General features: G+C 48.5%; 1 protein-coding gene and 1 pseudogene across 2 annotated transcripts in view; one reads left to right on the forward strand and one right to left on the reverse strand.

Annotated features, from left to right (window-relative positions):
* Window positions 1-9,473, reverse strand: part of Thsd4 (thrombospondin type 1 domain containing 4) — a 560,327-nt gene that overhangs the window by 447,692 nt on the left and 103,162 nt on the right. The window lies entirely within an intron of this gene.
* LOC115064943 lies at window positions 5,834-5,940 on the forward strand (annotated as a pseudogene).

Consider the following 9,473-nt stretch of genomic DNA (forward strand, 5'->3'; position numbering starts at 1 on the left):
CACTCTGTAGACCAGGCTGGCCTCGAACTCAGAAATCCGCCTGCCTCTGCCTCCCGAGTGCTGGGATTAAAGGCGTGCACCACCACACCCGGCTGTTCTCATCTTTCTATCACAGGGTAAATGGCAGGGACTTGTGTTGGAGGTGGTGTGTCTTCTAGGTGTTTTCAAGGGCAAAACAGTTTTGTTCATTTCTTTTAAAAAAATTATTGGAAATGTCTGATTTCATACAATATATTCTGATGATGGTTTGCCTGCCCAAACTCCTCCCAGATTCTCTCCACCTCTCCACTCATCTAAATCCACATACTTTTTTTCTCTCTCTCATGAGAAAACAAACAGGTATCTAAAAATAATTTAAAAAAATAAAATATAGTAAAATAATCAGACCAGAATAAGACAAAACAAACGGGAAAAGTCAAGGCAAAGAAAAAGTACAAGAAACGCATGCAGATATAGAGACATACACATCACACACAGACATACCATAAAAACACAAATCCAGAAACCATAATATATAAGTAAGACACCTGTAAAGTTTTTTTAATAAAAATAAAAAGCCCAGACAAAGCATTATGAGATAAAAAAAAAATCTCCAAAAAAATGCCATGGAGTTCATGTTGTGATGTCCATCGACTGCTGGACAGAGAGTCTGCCTGTAAGTGTGCTTAAGTATGGTTTGCACACCTGGTGAGCCTCCACTGGAGAGTACTAACCATCCTTTGCAAGTAGGTATCAAGTGCAGATAGCTTCCAGGTAGTTGATGAGTAAGGACTTGTGTCTGTTTCCCCTCTCCATGCCGGGGACCCATCTGGCTTAGACCTGTGCAGGCCCTAAGCATATTGCCACAGGCTCTGTGAGTTCATACATATATCAGTACAAAGTCTTTTTTTTTTAAATTGAATTATTTAAGTTAAAATACAAGTATATCATTTCCTCCTTTCCATGAGCCTCTAACCTCACCCATCTCAAATCCATGGCTTTGATCTCAAATACATGCACACACATACACACACACACACACACACACACACACACACATACACACACACACACGTACATCCTACTGAGTTCATTTAGTGTTGCTGTCTGTATATGATTTCAAATTAGTATTTGATAACCAATTAGGGTGCTTGTCCCTGGGGGAAACTAATTCTCCTGCACCTGTCTAGGGTTAGAGCCCTATATGATTTCCCCTTCCATCTTAGGATGTCAGTTAGTGTTGGCCTTGTTCAGATCTTGCTTAAGCAGCTGCATTGTTGAGGTATCATGGGTGAAGCGTCCCTGTCATTTGTAGGATACAGTCTCACAGCAGATTCCTGGTCCTGCTCTTTCTTCCCAAGAGCACATGTCTTGTCTTTTGTTGTTCTCTCCTCCCTGTCACATGCTGGGGGGGAGGGGCAGCTCATCTCCAGTGAAGGGGTCTGAAGTTGGTGGGCTGGTGACCCCACAGCCAGCTTCTCTGAGCTCAAACAGAACATGACGATTTTTGAATATACTACATATTACATACCTTATACTGCCTCCTCCACCCACTGCCATAGCTCACTGCTGCCGAGAAACACAGTCTCCCACAGAACAGCCTCTCCTTACCTAGCCATGCTTTTTATCTGGGTGGAGCAGAAGGTCCCTAGCCAGCTGACTGGTAATGAAAGGGAGGAGGCCTATGAACAGAGAGGGCTGAACTGAGGGCGACAGCGGCCTCAGGAGGGCTGACTACGGCAGCCTCTGGAATGTGGACCGGGGAAGGAAAAATTCTCCCGGCAGCTGCAGAAGGAACACGGTCTTGCCAGCTCCTCAATCTTGAACTTCTGGCTTGAACAGTTTGTTTTCATTCTACGTATTTGCCATTTTTCATTTTTTTTTTTGTTTTGTTTTTTGTTTTTTGTTTTTCGAGACAGGGTTTCTCTGTGTAGCCTGGCTGTCCTGGAACTCACTCTGTAGACCAGGCTGGCCTCGAACTCAGAAATCTGCCTGCCTCTGCCTCCTGAGTGCTGGGATTAAAGGCGTGCGCCACCACGCCCGGCTTCATTTTTCATTATTTTAAAGAATTAAGTTTGTGGGTGAGTGGCATACCATCATCAGAAATAAATGAATGTATTACAGAACTAAGGGACCAAGCCTGGGCTTTTCAGCCAGGAGCTACAGCTTTCCTGAGATAGCTGGGTATGAGGAGGCAGGGGGAAGAGCTAACCAATGAGATCCCAAGGGTACTAAGGAGAAATGTAAATGAAATGGAAATGTGGGTCCACTACCTGTTTTAAAGTGAGAAACAGTTGGCCTTCTGGATTCAAGGGGCTTGCCTTTTATTTTTCCAATTTTTTATAAGATATTTTCTTCATGTACATTTCAAATGCTATCCCCAAAGTCCTCTATACCCTCCCCCCACCCTGTTCCCCTACCCACCCACTCCCACTTCTTGGCCCTGGCCTTCCCCTGTACTGGGGCATAGAAAGTTTGCAAGACCAAGGGGTCTCTCTTCCCAATGATGGCCGGTTAGGCCATCTTCTGCTACGTATGCAGCTAGAGACATGAGCTTTGAGGTTACTGGTTAGTTCATACTGTTGTTCCACCTATAGGGTTGCAGACCCCTTCAGCTCCTTGGGTACTTTTTCTAGCTCCTCCATTGGGGACCCGGGGCTTGCCTTTCTCAGAGGATTTCTAATTCAGTCCCCACAGGATGGAAAGTTTCCCCCTCTGAACAGGAAGCTGAGGACTTCTCCAGGCTAGCCAGGATTTCACTTACAGCTGGAGCTCTAGTCCCTACACGCCCTTTACTACCTTAGAGTGTGACATGCTCACTCATGCCTCAGGGCCTCCACCTTTCTTTGGGAAGTGACCTCTTTGTCCAGGGTGTGCTAAATCTCTTCTTCAAAGTGCATCTCCTAGTGACCTCCTCTTAGAAGCCTTCCCTGGCTCCTCAGGTCTCTGTCTTCCTGTCTCTCACGCCACATTCTGGGCTCTAGCCCTTCCCTGGGTCCTCTGTCATCCTTTTGCTTCCTCTTCTCACACCATCATGAGCCTCTCGGGGACCAGAATGGTTAAGTGTCCCTCATGTATCACCAAGCCACTGGCATCCTTTACATATGTCAAGTCTTCTTTGGTTCATTCCCATTTCTTCTCACCTAATAGGAATGCAAACTCTTCCTTCAGTAGTACTCTCTCTCATGGTCACTTTTGATTGTCCAAGAACTAGACCCACTATGTGCCCCCACAGCCCTCTGCACCAAACCTATGGTGTGCCCTCTTAAGACATGGAGGTCCTTGGGAGCCAGGTGTCTTTCACTGTCTATTGCTGCTGGGTCTAGCATGGTGTCTGGTGCTCAACTAATACGCAAAGAAAAAGAAGGCAACAAAAGCTAAGGAAAATACACGGAACAGCAATGGCCCTGTCATCTCTGCTGAGCCTTGAGAGGCAAAGAGAGACCTGAAAACAAAAAACTCCACATGCCATCATGGTTAGTCTTAACTGTTAGCTACAATCACCTCTTAGGAAGAGTGTATCAGTGAGGGTTGTTTAGATCAGGTTAGCATATGGGTATCTCTGTAGGAGACTATCTTAACGTGGGTGTAACCGTCTCTGTGTCCTAGGATGTGTAAGAGAAAGGTAGCTAGCTGAACAATAAACATAACATGCCTGTCTTCTTTCTCTACTTATAGATATGATGTGACCATCTGCCTTGAATTCTTGCCTTGACTACCCTGAAATAATGGAGGATTACCTGGGATCACAAGCGAAATACTCTCCTTCTCCCCTTAGTTGTCTTTGATAGAGTGTTTTAACAGAGCAATAGAAGTGAAATTAAAACATGCAAAGGCTTGGCATAGCTACTTTCTCATGCTGGCTAGCCAACCTTCTCATGCTGGTTAGTCAGGGTTTTCTCTGGGCTCCCCTCGGAGGCTTTGGAGTGCCTGGTAACGGCAGTGTCTGTGTTCTTAGAGAAAAGCCCAGGGTAGATATTAGAACATTATTGTCCTTTTCACCTCAGACACGATTGGTCTAGTTAACGAGTGCTACCTTTAACCTTGAACAAGGGCTTTCGAGAAGGGCACACGTGGAATGAGGACCATGTGCAGACTTGAGTTTCAAGCTGACCACTCTCCACCGTGATCCTGAAGTTCACAATGACTCTGACGTTTGAGTTCATCATCTCTAAGTGGCAACAGCACAGACCTACCACTCAGCTGTGATGGAGACAGGTGACAGGGTGGTGAGTCAAACCACTGCCGATGTGGCTGGCCATGAAGGGCATGTGGCCACCTTAAGAAGTGCTTACAGTCAGAGCAGAATGTCAGAAAACAGCTGCCACTCCTGCTTCAGGCCCCTCCCTTTCACAGATGCTGACCAACCGGGCGCCTGCTGGCTTCTCACCTGGGAAGTAAGCTAACACTGAAGCAGTCATTGCTGCCAGACACATCCTGGTCCCCACCCCCTTCCCTGCTTCCCATCTAGGAGTCACAGAGCCCAGCTTCTGGATCTTACTAGGAGCCACTCCCATCTGCAAAACATACCCGTGGATATCTCTCTTTCTGCAGAGACACCCGCCATGCTGTTGTTTCTGTCTGTCATTAGCATCAATAACTTTTTAACACACTCACTGTTCCCCAGCAATCTGTATCAGTGTCTTTTTCAATGCTGCCTGAACCCTAACCCTAACAGGGTTAGGTACCCACAACTGTACTAACCATTGGTACAAGATTTTCAACTCAATCACTGCACCAAATGACAAGCTGCATTTTTATCCTCTCCAGGGAAAACCTGGGCAATGTGGGCAGGACACAGACCAGTGAATGCACAAGTTAGGCAAAGACTCCAACTCTGTCCATTCAAGCCAGCTGTAGTCTCTGTAGTCGACTGCAACACAACTTAATTTTAAACTGCCCATAACTGCGTGGCATGGATACTACACACTCATGAACTCGCAGCTGTAGAGGCTGCATACAGAAGACTGGGCCTGTCAACATGTCATCGTGGATGGGAAGGACTCATAAGGTCCCACCTCCCCCAAAGAGCATGGGAAGGACTCATAAGGTCCCACCTCCCACAAAGAGTGAGACAGTTAATCTCACTGGGGATGGGGGTGGGGATGGTGGGGTGGAGTGGAGCTTGGGGAGCGTGGAGATGGGGGTGGGGTTGGGGGCAGGGATCACATTCCTCAGTAGTGTAGCCACAGCTCGGTTGCCCTTGCTCGAGTAAATAACCCCTATTCATGTTCATTCCTGCAATCCTAATTAAATGCAGTGGGACACAAAAGAAACTATGAAATAATAAGTTAACAATAAAGTACCAGTAATTGATATCTGCCCACAAATCACCCCTGCAATTCAGTTTGGAGAGCCTGGAGCAGGGCATCCTGACCTAGGCGGGCATCTCCAAAAGGAAATGAACGCCATTTCTCAGGGGAATTCTGGGAAACCCATCCCACACACACACACACACACACACACACACACACACACACACACACACACACACGGCGGGGGTGGGTGGAGAGACTGGCTGACTTTTACAGATGGTATTACATGTCTGAGCACCTATCTCCACATCTCTAGGAGGTAAAAGCTGAGACCTGGCAGTGCCTGCTGGAAAGAGGAAAAGCTACTGACCACCTCATTCCTCAGATTCCAGCCGGCTAACAGGTGTAAGGACACCAACAGGCCAATCGAGGCAAGTGTAAGGGATGTAGCTCACTGGTAGGCCAGGCCGGAGAGCAGACCTGTGGGCAACCAGAGCACTTGAAAATTACATGAAGTCCTAAGGGAAGTGGCTGCTGCTGCTCAGCACACTGTCTTTGTGGAAACGAAATCAATGGACTAATAAACATAAAAACATGCATCTGCCCACCCTGAGAGGCACTGAACATGTAGTTCAGTAGGTGGCAGAGAGGAGAGAGGCAATGGCTAAAGTTCTGACCTATGAACATCTGAATGTGGCCCAACCTGCCCTGGGGAAGAGAGAGAGAGAGAGAGAGAGAGAGAGAGAGAGAGAGAGAGAGAGAGAGAGAGAGAGACCCCGAAACAGCCACCAGGCAGCACCATGTAGGCCCAGAAAGAAGGACTCCCAGAGTAGGGCGTGAGCTGGGGACTAGAAAAGCCTTACCTGGGCCCATGGGTCTCAGAGGGTGTGAGCCCGAGATGACCACCCGAGATGACAGCCTGGACAGGGAGCTAAGCTGAGATGACTACTAGTTTGGCACCATGCAGATTTGAAGGACACCATGAAGAGAGGCAGAACTGGAGACTGGAGGATAGTGAGGAATAGCCTGATGTGAGTAGCCGGTGATGCCACTGGCGACCAAGGTGGGGTCCTGTCCTGTGCTGCCAGTGGAGGCCATATCTGGGTCCATGGCCCTGCAGCGAGCGGCCTGTTACCATCAGAGGCCAGGCACACATTTCTGGTCTAGGCGACTACCTGGGGACATGTTGATGTCCGAGGGCTGTGCAGAACTGGCTCCACCCCTCACCTGGGCATTGTGGGAGAGCTGGCCCTTGGGGGCATGAGAGCAGGAAAGCTGCCCCTGCCCCTAACCAGCTGCAGTACTCAGAAAAGCAGGCCCTGTGCATTGTGGGAGTTTTGGGTGGGTGAGCTGCCCAGAGGGTAAGAGCATGGGAGAGCTGGCCCTGCCACTTGTTCATGGCACGTGCAGTGACATGAATGAGAGAGATCCCTTCCTATTCCCTTGCCACCCATGACAGGACAGCGAATTGGGCTTGGGTCATGAGCACTAAAGAGCTGGCCCTGCCCCTCACCCGCTGCAGCACTCTGGAGAGTGGGCCCTGCACCTCACTGGGAGAGCCAGGCCTGAGGCATGAGCATGGGACAGCTGATCCTGCTCCCTGTCTGTAGTGCAGTGGTACTGACAAGGGAAAGATGTCCTCTTCCCCTCCCTCATCCCTTGCCACCCATGTCAGGCAGGAGAGCTGGCCCTGAGATCAGGAGAGTGGGAGAGCTGGCCATGCCCTTCTCGGAGTGTGCAACACTCGGGAGTGTGTGCCCTACACCTTACCTGGGCAGCAGGGTAGAACTGGCCCTGCTTTTGGAGGGTTGCTGGGGAGCTGGCCGCAAGAGTATGAAAGTTAGAGAGCTGACCAGCTGACTAGCTGAGACACCTCTCAAGCCCAGCCTCGGTGCTTTGAATTGGCCCACACCAATATCTACCCAAACTGCTGGAGTGCATGAAGAGGCTGGTCCTACAGGATCAGCCCAAACTACAGGAACTCCATGACACAGGGCAATGGCAGGATATTTGAGAGGAATCCCAGCAAGGTCCCAGTGTTGACAGACTAGCAGAAGCCTCATAACCAGACTAACAAATCATTGCAATGAATATTTACAAGCACAGAAGCACAGATAAAAGGGTACATTTGTGGGATGAGCTGTGACACATTACAGCTTCCACAGTGGGATGTTTTCTCTGTCGTTGGGATGGTTGCAAGGGTGAAAGGCAGATACAAGGGGAGAGGCTGATGAGTCAGGTTAGGTAATGTGAAATGCACAAAGGACTAATAAAAGTTTTTTAAAAATGCATCTGTAAGGCTGTGTTCTTGTCTGAGGATGAGGGATTGGCTCTGGATGTCACCTGCACTAAAGATTTTAAGAATGGAGATCAATCATGGTTGTCTTGATGTTATAAAAGGAAAAGTTCAAGGACACGAGGAGAGACATTCTCTAAAGAAGATACATAAACAGCCGGCAAGAAAAAATTGTAAATCCAATCACAATGATACACACTTTCGCTCTCTACAACTGTTAGAATGGCTTCCACAGGAAAGCTCAGACTAACAGGGCGCAGGGAAACTTGAACCCTTACACAATGCTATGGTGAAATAAACTGGTATAGCCACTGGGGAGGACAGTGTGGCAATTCTTCAGAAAACTGAAGCTGGAGGGTTGCCAAGAGGGCTCAGTGTGTTAAAGCACCTGCCATCAAGACTGAAGACCCAGGTTCAATCCCAGGGACCCACATGGTGAAAGGAAGGAGGACACTGACTTCTAAGAGTTGTTCTTTGACCTCCACATGAGCACCATGGCAGATACTGTGCATCCAGACACACCGTAATAATACACAAATATAACTCAAAATGAAAAATAGAAATACAGTGTAATTCCAATTTGCTTCTGGGCATCCACCCAATGAAGTGAAAGCAAAGCCCTGAAGAGACCTTTGTGACCCGAGTTCATGGCAGCATCATTCACAACAATGAAAACCTGGAAGCAACCCAGGTGCCCACTGATGGATGAATGAATCAACAAAACATGGCACATACATGCAACAGAGTATTACTCTACCCATGTTGGCAGCACGAATAAACATTACAGATGTTGGGCTGAATGAGAGAATTCAATCACAGATGACAAATACTGTCTTGACTCCATTTATGTAAGACAGTCAAAAGTGGTGAGGCCAACAGGAACCCTGCCCGGGCCCGAGCTGGTGTAAGGAGAAAGTGGAAATTCCTCTGTAATGGGTTGGGTCTGTCCGGGAAGATGAAACATGTTATAGAGATAATGGTAGTGATTGGCCATGCACCAACAAGAACACACAATGTCACGGAGCTATATAGTTAAAGATGACTAAGATGAGGTGATGGGGAGATGGTCCCTGGGTCAGTGGGAAACCTGAAGGCTCACAGGAAATGAGATCTAGTCCAAGAGGGAATCTGGGTAGCATAGACTGGGCCCAGCCAAGATCCTATGGCTGGGGCTCTCTACCCTATGTTCCTTCTTCCTATAGCTTGTTCAGAACTGCCTTCCATAGATGCGGCTGAGGTTCCTACCAGTAGGTGCCAGTCCCAGGCCACCTTGGGCATGAACTCAGAGGACAGTACCATGGTCCCCAGAGTACTCTCCATGCTGCAGGCATCCTAGCACACCCAGGAACTTAGGATCACTGGTGAGTGGAATATAACATCTGTTCCAAAACAACTGGGAGGGGCCTGTGCCACCAGCGGCTGGTCAACACCAGCCCCCCCCCCCCCCGCCCCCCCCCCCCGGGCCACCTTGGGCACAAACTGAACTCAGCGGACAGTCCCACAGTCCCCAGAGGACTCTCCATGCTGCGGGTGCCCTAGCACACCCAGGATCCTAGGTCACTGGACTGGATTAAAGACGAAGCTTCTTAGAAAACCAAGAAGATGGAATTATAAGAATTGTTGCCTGGCATTTGAATGATGACATCTTAGTTAGAGTGTAATTTCTTTTTTAAAAATTGTTTTTGACTCCTTGCATCTTCCTCATCAGAGAAGAGTTAGCCTCCAGAGAGGGCTCTAACCCCAGGACTCAGGTGAGAGTGCCATCTTGTATCCCAGGTCTCTCAGAGACCAGTCCACGCAGGAGAGCGAATGGACCACAGGAGCAACACAGCTTCTTAGACAGGGTCCCTTCCAGCCTTCCTCTTCCATGAGGAGGCAGATCTGAGCTCCAGACCTCTGTGCACCTTCCCTGCAAGAAGAGAGCTTGCCTGCAGAGAGTGCTC

Source organism: Mus pahari, chromosome 10, assembly GCF_900095145.1.
Source record: "Mus pahari chromosome 10, PAHARI_EIJ_v1.1, whole genome shotgun sequence".
In the NCBI taxonomy this organism is placed as follows: domain Eukaryota; kingdom Metazoa; phylum Chordata; class Mammalia; order Rodentia; family Muridae; genus Mus; species Mus pahari.